This window comes from Salvelinus alpinus, chromosome 37 (genome assembly GCF_045679555.1).
Source record: "Salvelinus alpinus chromosome 37, SLU_Salpinus.1, whole genome shotgun sequence".
Classification (NCBI taxonomy): domain Eukaryota; kingdom Metazoa; phylum Chordata; class Actinopteri; order Salmoniformes; family Salmonidae; genus Salvelinus; species Salvelinus alpinus.
In genome coordinates, this window is record NC_092122.1 from 16,250,033 (window position 1) to 16,266,014 (window position 15,982).

A 15,982-nucleotide genomic window follows, 5' to 3' on the forward strand; every position below is an offset into this window, starting at 1 on the left:
TGACTTGGAATGAATTAAGAAAGTAATCAAATAAAACAAATGTAATATACACAATAATTGAATTATTTTATTAAAGTAAACTAATGTGAATAAATTATGGTTAATAAGTGATAAGCAGTAATGGGCAGTCACTACCATCATGGGACTTTTCATTGTATTCATTGTTTTATTCTGTGTTGTTACAGCATTCAACACAAATATTTGAAACCGAAATCGAAAACCTTTCATTTTTAATGTAACCGAAACCAAACCGACCTCAAAAAGCACTAATGTTTCAGCACTACTGCCAGGTTTCCAGGCATGATTGAAGCCTGTGTTTTCTTTGGTTAGAGATTTATTTGGTTCCCGTCTGTAGACCTGCGTTGTTGCATAAACAAAATCCATGGTCAACTTCACAGTATTTATTGGTTACTTTTAATTTCAAGGTTATTTGTTGATGTAAAAAATGTAAATGTACCGCTTTTAAGGTTGTCATTAGATTTTTAGAGAAATTATTGCGAAAAAAAGTAGGGTCCCCAGAAATTCTGGTGGGAAAAAAATGGGGTCCAGGCTGAAAAAGTTTGAATACCACTGGAAGCCAAATGAGAAGGTCTAATACGATGAGTCATCACTCCTATCTGTCACAATGAAGTGGGATTCTTTCCTGTGGCGCAGCGGGGAAGATCACAGTGTGGAGTGCTGGGTAGGCGTGTGAGGTCCAACCCCAACCACTCCGTTAGAGGAGGACGACATGGCTTAGGGACCACAGGAGAACTTGCGTTCACCAGCTGCCAAGCAGGCACATGCAGCTCAGTACTCCTCAGCCCTCGACAGAAACACTGTGGCAGACACAGTCCATGAGCCAGGCAGAATTAGTCCTATCAAACACTCCATTTCCCCATTGATCTGTGAACAGGGGTGGCGCTCAGCGAGGGAAGCAATGGAGGATAGCTAGCTAGACGCTGGGCCTGAAATCGATGGGCCCTCAATGAATCTCCAAGCGCTCCAGGGCTATGCACAAAAGGCTGTGCCACTCAGAGACCAAGACGAGCCCTGGAGCTCACCACAAACTCCTTCCCCTCCATTCCCGCTCCACTCCCTCTCTCATTGATACTGCTTCAATAGTTAAAGCCTCTATTCATATCATCTATTCATATTATCTGATCCTTTCAGTAGCATTTCAACCAAAGAAACGGAGGCAATAAAGTTTTTAGCCGTGGAAGAAAAGAGCCGTTAAAATGAATAAATGAAAAGACAGTAGAAAGAGGAACGACTGGGGGGTGTTAGCTTTCTACTAGCTTCTATTAGCTTTCTAAAGCTACATGCAAAATACTGGACCACAGTCATCTTCCAAAGAACGAAAATGTACACTTGATCTTTTTTTCATGTTAATATTTTGAACGGAATAGATGATATGGTAATCCAACCATTACAACTCTCTACTGGTATGACAGAGGGAGATATCCTAACAAATGAGGGGGATTTATGCACTAGCATGCTGTGGTAAGTAGCCATACATAAATAAAACATGCATTGAATTCTATCCTCCTAAAGGCTCAGAGGAAAATCCCCATTTTCTTAAACCAGCAAGAATTAAATTATACATAGATCGTATTTAGAGATAAGTGTAGCCTTTCAAAGCATTGTTTTAGGTTAAATAAACTTTCCGCTGTTCATCCAACCTCAGCCGCTCACAGATTAGGAAAACAAATAGGCCTAAACAAACTTGTGAACAGGGAGAAGTAACTCCCTCCCCTCCCTGTCCTATGCCTAGTATTGTTGTTGCAAAATGTAATGCGTACATGACAATATTCTGTTATCTTAGTGAGAAGGTGACCAACAATAATGGTGTAATGGTGTTTATGTAGGCTAGAGAGATAGTTCTGGAAATGACATTTGTCAGATTACAGAGTCCTGTAACTGGCTGGTCTCTGGTGGGTTTATATACTCCTTAAGACTTCATTGTGATATCTTATTACTTAGCAATATAAAAGGTACAACAACCACTCATGCCTGGTACAGGGCTATGAGAGGGCCAGGAGTCTTTCCTGACTTTGTGAGAAACTCCAGACCTTATTAAGATCAGGTCATCACATCACTCTCGATGAGGTGACCCCTAGTTTAAAACGTGATGCCAGACTATCTCAAAAGATCACGATTCACTTGTTGGTTTAGCTATTACTTTCTGTTAACTCTTATTGAAAGAGAAAATGAAGTTTGAGTATTCTTCTATTTGTCCTTGGGGAAAGTAGCATGGATATACACCTTTGAGATGTTTTAGTTATATTTTAGAGAAGCAGAAAAATGCTTCATCCAGACACACAGTACATTAAAATGATGTATTTCTTGTGGGTTAGGGTTAGGGTTAGGGTTAGGGTTAGGGTTAGGGTTACGGTTACGGTTAGGGTTAGGGTTAAGGTTAGGGTTAGTGTTTGCCTGTTTGTGTTTCATCATCACACCTTTTAAGATACATTTCTAAACAGATGAAAAACATCTTGACTACGGAGTGCAGTGAAAGACTGGTTGCAAACACAGCCACCAGGTATACAGTATGACCGGAACAACAGTATGACCTGAACAACATAACAGTTGTTCACAAAACCCCAGGAAAAAAGATTTTACTGTATTGCTAGATATTGCTGCACTGTTGGAGCTAGAAACACAAGCCTTTCGCTGCATCCGCAATAACATCTGCAAAACTGTTTACGTGACCAATAAACTTTGAAGAAATATCCTGCCCCAAACCTCCACCAGCCAGAGGAAGATAGTCAAAGTCATGGTTAACAAACCTCCACCAGCCAGAGGAAGATAGTCAAAGTCATGGTTAACAAACCTCCACCAGCCAGAGGAAGATAGTCAAAGTCATGGTTAACAAACCTCCACCAGCCAGAGGAAGATAGTCAAAGTCATGGTTAGCAAACCTCCACCAGCCAGAGGAAGATAGTCAAAGTCATGGTTAACAAACCTCCACCAGCCAGAGGAAGATAGCCAAAGTCATGGTTAACAAACCTCCACCAGCTAGAGGAAGATAGTCAAAGGCATGGTTAACAAACCTCCACCAGCCAGAGGAAGATAGCCAAAGTCATGGTTAACAAACCTCCACCAGCCAGAGGAAGATAGTCAAAGTCATGGTTAACAAACCTCCACCAGCCAGAGGAAGACAGTCAAAGTCATGGTTAACAAACCTCCACCAGCCAGAGGAAGATAGTCAAAGTCATGGTTAACAAACCTCCACCAGCCAGAGGAAGATAGTCAAAGTCATGGTTAGCAAACCTCCACCAGCCAGAGGAAGATAGTCAAAGTCATGGTTAACAAACCTCCACCAGCCAGAGGAAGATAGCCAAAGTCATGGTTAACAAACCTCCACCAGCTAGAGGAAGATAGTCAAAGGCATGGTTAACAAACCTCCACCAGCCAGAGGAAGATAGCCAAAGTCATGGTTAACAAACCTCCACCAGCCAGAGGAAGATAGTCAAAGTCATGGTTAACAAACCTCCATCAGCCAGAGGAAGATAGTCAAAGTCATGGTTAACAAACCTCCACCAGCCAGAGGAAGATAGTCAAAGTCATGGTTAACAAACCTCCACCAGCCAGAGGAAGATAGTCAAAGTCATGGTTAACAAACCTCCACCAGCCAGAGGAAGATAGTCAAAGTCATGGTTAACAACCCTCCACCAGCCAGAGGAAGATAGTCAAAGTCATGGTTAACAAACCTACACCAGCCAGAGGAAGATAGTCAAAGTCATGGTTAACAAACCTCCACCAGCTAGAGGAAGATAGTCAAAGTCATGGTTAACAAACCTCCACCAGCCAGAGGAAGATAGTCAAAGTCATGGTTAACAAACCTCCACCAGCCAGAGGAAGATAGTCAAAGTCATGGTTAACAAACCTCCACCAGCCAGAGGAAGATAGTCAAAGTCATGGTTAACAAACCTCCACCAGCCAGAGGAAGATAGTCAAAGTCATGGTTAACAAACCTCCACCAGCCAGAGGAAGATAGCCAAAGTCATGGTTAACAAACCTCCACCAGCTAGAGGAAGATAGTCAAAGTCATGGTTAACAAACCTCCACCAGCCAGAGGAAGATAGTCAAAGTCATGGTTAACAAACCTCCACCAGCCAGAGGAAGATAGTCAAAGTCATGGTTAACAAACCTCCACCAGCCAGAGGAAGATAGTCAAAGTCATGGTTAACAAACCTCCACCAGCCAGAGGAAGATAGTCAAAGTCATGGTTAACAAACCTCCACCAGCCAGAGGAAGATAGTCAAAGTCATGGCTAACAAACCTCCACCAGCCAGAGGAAGATAGTCAAAGTCATGGTTAACAAACGTCCACCAGCCAGAGGAAGATAGTCAAAGTCATGGTTAACAAACCTTCACCAGTCATGGTTTACAATGGCTGTGGGTAAAAGTTGTCTCCGTACATCAACCTTGGAGCTATCAAGCTGAGCGGGAGCAAGTCTTTACTCATGATCCTCCATCCTTCATTGAGGCTTGTCACCATGTTTCAGTGTTCAGGTGTGTATGTCGTGTGTATGGTGTGTATATTCAGATTTCTCAGTTGGAAAGGTCAGGCAGTGACTGAGTGACTGTATGACTGTATTATTTTGTGACTGTATTATTGTGTGACTATGATTGTGTGACTGTGTTATTCTGTGACAGTGTGGCTGTATTATTGTGTGAAAGTGTGACTGTGTGCAGATGGGTCTCATTATCTCTACTAACAGCCACGTACTACCAATCTCCAATCTCCAGAGATATCCTCTTATGAACACAAACATAACATGTGTGTGTGTGTGTGTGTGTGCGTGCGTGCGTGCGTGCGTGCGTGCGTGCTGCAAGGTGCCGAATAGAGCAGGATTCTACGTAGCCGAGGCAACAGGCTTGTTTAATGATAAAACACATTAATAATGATGACAAGCAGTGGCTCAGTGAGTGCATCAGAGCTGAAAAGACTCAAATGGAAGACATCAAATTATGCGTGAATGCCTCCATTACATTCAACAAATTACATTTAGCATCTAGACACCCACTCTGTATCCCACACCCTAAACCCTCTCCATTTTCTCTTCATCAATTGCTCTCTCTTACACTTTCAAACACACACACACACACACACTATCCAAAGATCCTAGGATCTCTCCCTTGCAAAAAGCATACAGTCCATTAACCACCACCAGAGTATAAACTCTCCAAACAAACAGCCCCTCTTCATGATAAACAGTCTCAATGCAAACATCTCTTATTTAGATATTTTTCCACTTGACTGCCAGTATATCTGTTGAGCTGTGAGCTGTTTGAAGTAAGACAGATGGGAATCCCATGTCTGTTTTAGAAATGTCTACTCTACCTAAATGTCTCTCAAAAAAATGAGCAGTTTTGTGCTCATGGAGATCGTCTCACAACTCTCCAGAAAAAATCGAAGTAAAAAGATTTCCTTTAAGCGTCTCCGTGCACCCCTGCAGGCTAGCGTGCAGCTCGAGCTGCGTTGCCTCAGCAGTTTAGCATGTTAAACACTGTTACGGTGCATTACCATTAGTCCTCCTGTCTTCTGCATTCGAAGGCTTTACTCAACAACGATGCCCATGTTTGTTTGTGTTTTGTTTCTGGCTCGAGCAAATTAGCATATTTGATGAATATTCATTTTCAACAGGGACATGAGAAATATTGAAATATTACAATTTTCCGGGAGCGCTTTTACTCCCTCTTCGTTTTGATCAGAATTCATCATAGTGAGATGGGTGGAAGTCACGCTTGCATTAGCTATGGGATGCCTCTGGCTATTGGAGAGATCTCTCTCTCTCTCTCTCTCTCTCTCTCTCTCTCTCTCTCTCTCTCTCTCTCTCTCTCTCTCTCTCTCTCTCTCTCTCTCTCTCTCTCTCTCTCTCTCTCTCTCTCTCTCTCTCTCTCTCTCTCTCTCTCTCTCTCTCTCTCTCTCTCTCTCTCTCTCTCTCTCTCTCTCTCTCTCTCTCTCTCTCTCTCTCTCTCTCTCTCTCTCTCTCTCTCTCTCTCTCTCTCTCTCTCTCTCTCTCTAATGCAGAGGACACATTTCGGTTGAATGCATTCAGTTGTGCAACTGACTAGGTATCCCCCTTCCTATCCGTCTTTCATTTCGTCTTGTTTTGGTTCCTTCTTGTTTGCTGGAAGTAGCAGCTTTTTTTTTTTCACTTTAGATCCTGTCTCTCTTGCCAGTTGTGTTCCTCTGATCCCCTCTCACATGCAAGCCTGACTGGCAGCCAAGTGACAGCAGCCTGTCCCTCTAGCCTCACACTGTTAGCACCTCAGTCATCTCCATATCTCTCTCTCCTTATCTCCCCCTCTCTCTCTGTGTGTGTGTGTGTGTACCTTTATCAGCTTTCTCTCAAAAGCTTCCAATTTAGATCAGTCCTCCTAATTGAAGAGACGTTGGTGAAAGCACCTTGAGACACTAGTTCATTAAATCAGGTCTGAAAGACAGCGTTTGCGTACACCTTGGGGAGTTTGGTCTGGCTTTTGATTAAAGCGCTGTCGCTCCTCTCGTACGTGCTCTCTGGTTTTCTCCCTCTATCACACAGGCAGTGTGTTCATATGTTTATGCTACTTTCTTTCAGCTAAGGAGCGTTGTTTTGATGTCAGTCATAGGAAACTGAGTGGACGACGGAGGTTATCAAAAAGGACTGATTGTTTTCAACGTGAATGTCAGTGTCAAGGACAGTGAGGCTAAAAATGAATAATACTTCAACAATAAATTATTAGCATTAACATCATAGATACATGAATAGTGTCGAAGGGCTCCAAGGATTTAATTAACTGCAGTGAGATGTCAATATGTTAAACCCACAATGTTATGCAAACACCACAATGTGCTCTTTAGCTCTGACGGTGGAAGCTTGACTGTGCCTTGACTTCACTACAATAGGTGCAAAACATTCTACTGCAGAACTTTAAAGGCCACAGGCTTACTTTTAACATCACTCAATACTTTTTGGAATCAAATTTTGACTCTATACTTCTGATTACCAACCTTGAATTTGCAACGAATCAGTAACTGAAAATGTTTCACTTAACCTGAAAGTAGAAAAAGTTAACTGAAAGAACAAACCAAACCTAAGAGGGCTGATTTAATATGATAGTACTGTTAACACTCAATCGATTTTAGAAGCTTTGTTTTGAGCAGAGAAGACCCATCTACATTACAGTATGTTCATTCAAACCGACACATTCATAGAGCAGGGGAGGCTGCTGAGGGGAGGACGGCTTATAATAATGTCTGGAACGGAACGAATGGAATGGCATCAAACACATAGAAACCATGTATTTGATACCATTCCACTGATTCTGCTCCAGTCATTACCATGACCCCATCCTCCCCAATTAAGGTGACACCAACCTCCTGTGTCACAGAGATACCCCATCCTCAACGACATGGCGTTACAATGCGAAGGGTTTCAAAGCGCGAGACAATATGTAACCAGCCTGGCTAAAACTGCTAGAGGACAAGATGGAACCAGCCTGGCTAAAGCTGCTAGAGGACAAGATGGAACCAGCCTGGCTAAAGCTGCTAGAGGACAAGATGGAACCAGCCTGGCTAAAGCTGCTAGAGGACAAGTTGGAACCAGCCTGGCTAAAGCTGCTAGAGGACAAGATGGAACCAGCCTGGCTAAAGCTGCTAGAGGACAAGATGGAACCAGCCTGGCTAAAGCTGCTAGAGGACAAGATAGAACCAGCCTGGCTAAAGCTGCTAGAGGACAAGATGGAACCAGCCTTGCTAAAGCTGCTAGAGGACAAGATGGAACCAGCCTGGCTAAAGCTGCTAGAGGACAACATGGAACCAGCCTGGCTAAAGCTGCTAGAGGACAACATGGAACCAGCCTGGCTAAAGCTGCTAGAGGACAACATGGAACCAGCCTGGCTAAAGCTGCTAGAGGACAACATGGAACCAGCCTGGCTAAAGCTGCTAGAGGACAACATCGAACCATCCTGGCTAAAGCTGCTAGAGGACAACATGGAACCAGCCTGGCTAAAGCTGCTAGAGGACAAGATGGAACCAGCCTGGCTAAAGCTGCTAGAAGACAACATGGAACCAGCCTGGCTAACGCTGCTAGAGGACAAGATGAAACAGCCTGGCTAAAGCTGCTAGAGGACAACATGGAACCAGCCTGGCTAAAGCTGCTAGAGGACAACATGGAACCAGCCTGGCTAAAGCTGCTAGAGGACAACACGGAACCAGCCTGGCTAAAGCTGCTAGAGGACAACACGGAACCAGCCTGGCTAAAGCTGCTAGAGGACAACATGGAACCAGCCTGGCTAAAGCTGCTAGAGGACAACATGGAACCAGCCTGGCTAAAGCTGCTAGAGGACAATATGGAACCAGCCTGGCTAAAGCTGCTAGAGGACAACATGGAACCAGCCTGGCTAAAGCTGCTAGAGGACAACATGGAACCAGCCTGGCTAAAGCTGCTAGAGGACAACATCGAACCATCCTGGCTATAGCTGCTAGAGGACAAGATGGAACCAGCCTGGCTAAAGCTGCTAGAGGACAAGATGGAACCAGCCTGGCTAAAGCTGCTAGAGGACAACATGGAACCAGCCTGGCTAAAGCTGCTAGAGGACAACATGGAACCAGCCTGGCTAAAGCTGCTAGAGGAGATATGAAGCTGTCAGTCACCTCTAATCCTATACTACTTTCATACCCATTTAAACCACCATCCCAGCCTACCACTCAGGGCACAGCAAAGAACAGCTCCTACAAATGCGATAAACCATGGTTCGTGCAAGGGAATAGAATATGGAAACCAGCATCCCAAACTGACTTTTGACATTCCAAGCATAACCATGTCTAGGCAGTGTTTCTACCTTTTCCTTATTAGAGTCAGGGGTACCTAGCTGTCTTTACTCAATGCACCAAGGTCCTCTAGAAAACTAGCCTGTAAAAGACAGAGACAAGACAGTAAGCTGGGCGAGGGAACAAGGCTTAGGTGAAGATTACGACATACACAAAAGCCAACAGTAGTAAATTCCCTTCGCTTAGTGTCTCACCTCAGCTTACCCTGACAAGAGATTGCTACTGTGTGTGGGATATATAAGACCAATGCAGTGGAGACTGGTGAGAGAAGTTATAGGAGGATGGGATGATTGTAATGGCTGAAATGGAATTAATGGAACCGAGTGGTTTCCATCATTTTGATACAGTTCTATATATTCCATTCCAGGTATTACAATGACCCTGTCCTCCTATAGCTCCTCCTGAGGTGGTCCAAAATAATATTGGTTTGTGTTCCTTAAACAAAGTAAATGCCTGTCCTGTGTCACATTGATTTCAGTCCTCCACACAACCTATATTTTTTGTTCCTTTTCAGATACTTAAAACTTAGCATTTTAGTTTGTAATCACTAACCTGTTCGCTTTTGTAGAAGTGAATTGTGGCTGGTTATTTTCAGTCGTTTTCTCTTGAGACCCTTGTCACTGACGTCCTAATTGACTCCAGATGTACCCACATGCTAGTAGCAGGTGTGTGGAGTGAACAAATTAGTGCTTGTGCCCAACATTCAAACACCTTTTCCAAGTTGTTTTTATTAATATTTTCCACAAGCACCTGTCTCAGGTTAGATAAATATAAAGGGAGGATTTTAATTCAGTAGGAAAGCATTCCTCTATTGTACTTGTGTGTGGATGGGCAATATATTCTGTTCAGTTGTTTCTGTTTGTTGGATGGAAATGTCCAGATTGGAGTTAACATTGAAGTGTAGATAAACAGCCGGGGATGATGTCGTGTCTGTGGTGATCTGTCTGGGTGGATAGTAGTCTAGACTAAACAGGATTGAAAATGTTCTTTGGGCTCTCGATCAATAACTGAATTTTAATAGCCCTCAAAGGTTAATCAAGTTCATGTGATTTGATCGTAAGCAAGTTGTTGGAGAAGGTCCTTAGCTTGGAGTATGAAGATGGGGAACTGAAGGCAACCTTAATATCGGCATCAGGAATAAGTTACTACTTTTTGACGACATACAGTAAATGTCTACATGTTGGTGGTATATAGTGGGTGTGCTGAATTATACCTCTTACCATCCTTCCTATGATTAAAACCTAATCTTCCTCTCCCACCAAGTATTAGAGTGCTCATGTATCGTAACCCTTACTATTATACCGTGACATTTTCATTTATAAAGCATTTATCATGTAGGCCTCCAGAAGCTTTTGTTATGTTGTGTTAAATACACCTCAATACTCCACCATGAACAAAATACTCTTACTGTTCCAGAACAGATTTAGTTCATTCTGATGGCGCTGGGATCTTCCAACTGTATGACGCAGAGGCTCTCATGATCTGTAGTAGTTGCAGACACACAGCGACCTCTCTCCCCTCCATTCTGTTGTGTAATCCTGAACGAGCATCAGGGCTTTGTTCAATAGGCAACCCTTGTGGAACGTTGCAAGTAGAAAGTCAAGAATAGAGAGGACATTATTCCTTCTTCTACAGAGGCGTGTTTGTTCTACAGTTTATATTGCTATCAGTTTCTATTTCTTCCAAAACATTGTGCCTTGCTGAACGCAGCCCACATCCCTTCTCTCCTGAAATACTGAACAGGCTCTACTGTCATCCTCTGCTAATACAGGCAGCAATGGCCTTGTGCTTCATCATGCTTACAGCTCTCTGCCTTGCTTGGCTTCCACACATCCAGTCTCTTTTGTCTTAGTATAGCGGGTGTTTCCATTGATTTCTCTTCATAATAATTCCCGCTCTAGCGGCTTAAATTATATCTATGGTCACAACTTCACTGAAACCTCCATGTGTAGGTGTTTTTTGTCTCTTGAGAGAATGGCTTTTGTTGACATTCAGTCATGGAAACGCTTGAGTTCTGGTCCTTCTCATTAACTACACACTGCCCTCTTCTGGGCTGTTTTAGGTACTGCCTGAAGAAATGAGGACCAGTGTTATAAAATGTATGAGAGTTTCTGTAAAATGTAAAATCCTCCTACGGATAGAGGGCTACTGTATGCTTTCACATATAGGACGTCTCCAGTCATTCATAAACAGGCAGGCTCAGTACTATGGCTGAATAACATGTTTGTGACATTCAGATCATGTATTCCCTTTTACGTGGACTATGAAGGAGTTGTTGTATCTGGCATGTTAAGGATGTTCTGTGCCCTGAGGCGAAAACTATTCATCTATGATAACAAATCATTTTGTCAGGCTTTGATTTTACACCAAGTTTCCACTGAGCCTGAATCATTCAAATATCAGTCCTATGAGACGCTGATCTAATGCGAGTAGTGGCGGAACAAGAATTTGACACTGGTGCTTCTCCTGAGTACCCGCCATTTTGGATTAGACACTAAACAACAAAGACAGACAACACAGTCTGAATGGAGAAATACATTTGGCCATAGTGCCCAATCAATCAAAATTCAGCAAGTTTGCAACAGTAGTCAAAGCAGAATGATCACTCTCCGTGGTACAAGCACCAGATTGTCATGAGAGAGAGAGGCTCACGTCTGCCATGTTCATTTAATAGTCTAATTTCTCTTCCAGCAAGTCTTATTCTAGTGTCTGTCGGCAAACAAACCCTGCATTACCACTTAGCACAGATCTCAGTTCAACGTCTAGTTTTGATTGACATTTGGTTGAGTTGTCAACTAACGTAAATTTAACGTGAAATCAACAAAATATTTCACCATGTCATTGGATTTAGTTTAAAAGTTGGCTGAAAAAATAACGAAATTTCCTAACATTGATTACTTTTTCCTAATCCAATCAGTTTCCCACATTGATTCTACATCATCACATTCAATTTTTTGGATGAAATGACGTGGAAACATTATTGATTCAACCAATTTTTGCCCAGTGGGTGTGTGTGTATGTTCTGAATATGGAACCAGAAGATATTTACAGACACGTGGATGGAGCGCTGCCTCTATTTAACTACTTGCACTGTCCATATTTAACTACTATTTCTGACTTTCTGCTAATTTAAATGAATTACACCATCTGTCATTATGGGCTAGATGCACTATTTCCCAGGTTTCAGAGACAGTCTTATTTTCAGCTCTCCGGGATGTAGAGAGGGAGGTTATTTATTGAAAATGGTGGGTGTGAACAGATTGGACAACCCTGTTATGTCAAGGACATTACTCCAAGCCAAAACAAGTAATGTTATTGCATTGTCTTCGAGGCTATATGGATGGAGGGCCATGGGATGGGCCATGCCTTCAGTATAAAAGTATATTCCTCAAATCCTGTGTTTCTCCAACGTTTTCTGTAAGCTATGGTACTTCCTCCTCAAGGGACTGATTACAATATACTATAACTAAATTAAAACTGACAAAAACATTCATGTCAACGAACCATCAGAGGTACCGGTCAGCATCATCCCAGGGACCGATTCTTGTCCCAGAACCGGAGGTTGAGAAACACTGATCAAATGTTTCTTGCCCAGGGACCCGCTCCCAGGCAAACCGGCAACCCACAGACCCCATCATATGTTAACAAAAAAAAAGATGTGTTTCTTATCATCAGGTGAATGATAATGGCAAGTAGAAGTGATCAACATTTTAAAATGAATAGATTTGGTAGACAGATTCATTATTTTGACCTCCCCACAGTTCATTGGAAGAGGAAGCAGACACTCTAGGACAGCTTCGAAGCTAATTTCCAACAATTCTACACAGTTTGACATGGAGCTGAGACAATTTTGCAGTTTTAAAGCAAATTTCCTGCAATTCTATGCATTTTGCAATGGCTAATAATGTGTTCTTCTTCTCAAACATTATAACAAAGTCAATGGGTAGGTGCTCTGAATGGCCACTCATTTTTTTTAATTCTCCCTAACTGTCTAGCTTTTATTTGATGGTTAGTTCTACATTCTCAAAGATAATTAAAAAAATACATACAGTACCAGTCAAAAGTTTGGACACACCTACTCATTCAAGGGTTATTCTTAATTTTTTACTATTTTCTACATTGTAGAATAATAGTGAAGACATCAAAACTATGAAATAACACAAATGGAATCATCTAGTAACCAAAAAAGTGTTAAGCAAATCAAAATGTATTTTAGATTTTAGATTCTTCAAAGTAGCCACCTTTTGCCTTAATGACAGCTTTACACACTCTTGGAATTCTCTCAACCAGCTTTTCAAGGTAGTCACCTGGAATACATTTCAATTAACAGGTGTGCCTTGTAAAAAGTTAATTTGTGGAATTTTCTTAATGCATTTGAGCCAATCAGTTGTGCTGTGACAAGGTAGGGGTGGTATACAGAAGACAGCCCTATTTGGTAAAAGACCAAGTCTATATTATGGCAAGAACAGCTCAAATAAGCAAAGAGAAACAACAGTCCATCATTACTTTAAGACATGAAGGTCAGTCAATACGGAACATTTCAAGAACTTTGAAAAATGCAGTCGCAAAAACCATCAAGCGCTATCATCAAACTGGCTCTCATGTGGACCGCCACAGGAAAGGAAGACCCAGAGTTACCTCTGCTGCAAAGGATAAGTTTATTAGATTTACCAGCCTCAGAAATTGCACCCCAAATAAATGCTTCACAGAGTTCAAGTAACAGACACATCTCAACATCAACTGTTCAGAGGAGACTGTGTGAATCAAATTGCTGCAAAGATACCACTACTAAAGGACACCAATAAGAAGAAGAGACTTGCTTGGGCCAAGAAACATGAGCAATTGACATTAGTCCAAATTTGCAATGTTTGGTTCCAACCACCGTGTCTTTGTGAGACGTAGAGTAGGTAAACTGATGATCTCTGCATGTGTGGTTCCCACTGTGAAGCATGGAGAATGAAGTGTGGTGGTGCTTTGCTGGTGACATTGTCAGTGATTTATTTATAATTCAAGGCACACTTAACCAGCATGGCTACCACAGCATTCTGCAGCAGTATGCCATCCCATCTGTTTTGCACTTACTCCCACTATCGTTTGTTTTTCAACAGGACAATGACCCAACACACCTCCAGGCTGTGTAAGGGTTATTTGACCAAGGAGAGTGATGGAGTGCTGCATCAGATGACTTGGCCTCCACAATCAACCAACCTCAATGCAATTGAGATGGTTTGGGATGAGTTTTACCGCAGAGTGAAGGAAAGCAGCCAACAGGTGCTCAGCATATGTGGGAACTCCTTCAAGACTGTTGGAAAAGCAATCATCATGAAGCTGGTTGAGAGAATGCCAAGAGTGTGCAAAGCTGTCATGAAGGCATAGGGTGGCTACGTTGAAGAATCAAAAATCAAAAATAGATTTTGATTTGTGTAACACTTTTTTGATTACTACATAATTGTAGTAATTCCATGTGTTATTTCATAGTTTTGATGACTTCACTTTTATTCTACAATGTAGAAAATTGTTTAAAAAATAAAGACAAACCCTTGAATGAATAGGTGTGTCCAAACCTTTGACTGGTACTGCATATAGTTCAATATCTTTTCTGAATGCTTTGTATCTGGTTTTGGTCAGTTAAGCTGTATGTAAGAATGCTGTTCATTGACTATAGCTCAGCATTCAACACCATAGTACCCTCCAAGCTCATCATTAAGCACGATGCCCTGGGTCTGAACCCCGCCCTGTGCAATTGGGTGCTTGTCACGGCTGTTGAATGAACTGGACCAAGGCGCAGCGTGGTGAGTGTACATTTTCTTTATGTAATATGACGCCGACAAAAACAATAAACACTACAAAACAAACCGTGAAGCTAAAGGCTATGTGCCATAAACAAAGTCAACTTCCCACAAAGACAGGTGGGAAAAAGGGCTACCTAAGTATGGTTCTCAATCAGAGACAACGATAGACAGCTGTTCCTGATTGAGAACCCTACCCGGCCAAAACATAGAAATACAAATAATAGAACATAGAATACCCACCCCAACTCACACCCTGACCAAACCAAAATAGAGACATAAAAAGGATCACTAAGGTCAGGGCGTGACAGTCCTGGACTTCCTGACAGGCCGCCACCAGGTGGTGAAGGTAGGAAACAACATCTCCACTTCACTGATCCTCAATACTGGGGCCCCACAAGGGTGCGTGCTCAGCCCCCTCCTGTACTCCCTGTTCACCCATGACTGCTTGGTCATGCACTCCTCCAAATCAATCATCAAGTTTTCAGACGACACAACAGTAGTAGGCTTGATTACCAACAACGACGAGACAGCCTGCAGGGAGGAGGTGAGGGCTCTAGGAGTGTGGTGTTAGGAAAATAACCTCTCACTCAATGTCAACAAAACAAAGCAGATGATCGTGGACTTCCAGAAAAAGAGAGCACCCCCCATCCAGGAAACAGGGAGCACCCCCCTATAGGGAGCATCCCCCTATCCACATCGACGAGACAGCAGTGGAGAAGGTGGAAAGTTTTGTGTTCCTCTGCGTACATATTACTGACAAACTGAAATGGTCCACCCACACAGACAGTGTGATGAAGAAGGCACAACAGTGCCTCTTCAACCTCAGGAGGCTGATAAAATTTGTCTTGTCACCTAAAACACTCACAAACATTTACAAATGAACAAATGAGAGCATCCTGTCTGGCTGTATCACCGCCTGGTACAGCAACTGCACCGCTTACAACCGCAATGCTCTCCAGAGGGTGGTGCGGTCTGCACAACGCATCACCGGGGGTAAACTACCTACCCTCCAGGACACCTACAGCACCCGATGTCACAGGAAGGCCAAAAATATCATCCAGGATAACAACCACCCGAGCCACTGCCTGTTCACCTTGCTATCATCCAGAAGGCGAGGTCAATAAAGGTGCATCAAAGCTGGGACCAAGAGACTGAAAAAGCAGCTTCTATCTCAAGGCCATCAGACTGTTAAATAGCCATCACTAGCACAAACTTGAAATTATTGGCCACTTTAATAAATGGAACACTAGTCACTTTAATAACGTCACTTTAATAATGTTTACATATCTTGCATTACTCATCTCATATGTATATACTGTATTCTATACTATCTACTGTATCTTAGTCTATGTCGCTCAGACATTGCTCATTCATATATTTATATATTC

At 42.5% G+C, this 15,982-nt stretch overlaps 1 protein-coding gene across 4 annotated transcripts in view; it reads right to left on the reverse strand.

The window, feature by feature from the left end:
* The window catches only part of LOC139565924 (pleiotrophin-A-like), a 70,628-nt gene that overhangs the window by 15,330 nt on the left and 39,316 nt on the right, over positions 1-15,982 (reverse strand). The window lies entirely within an intron of this gene.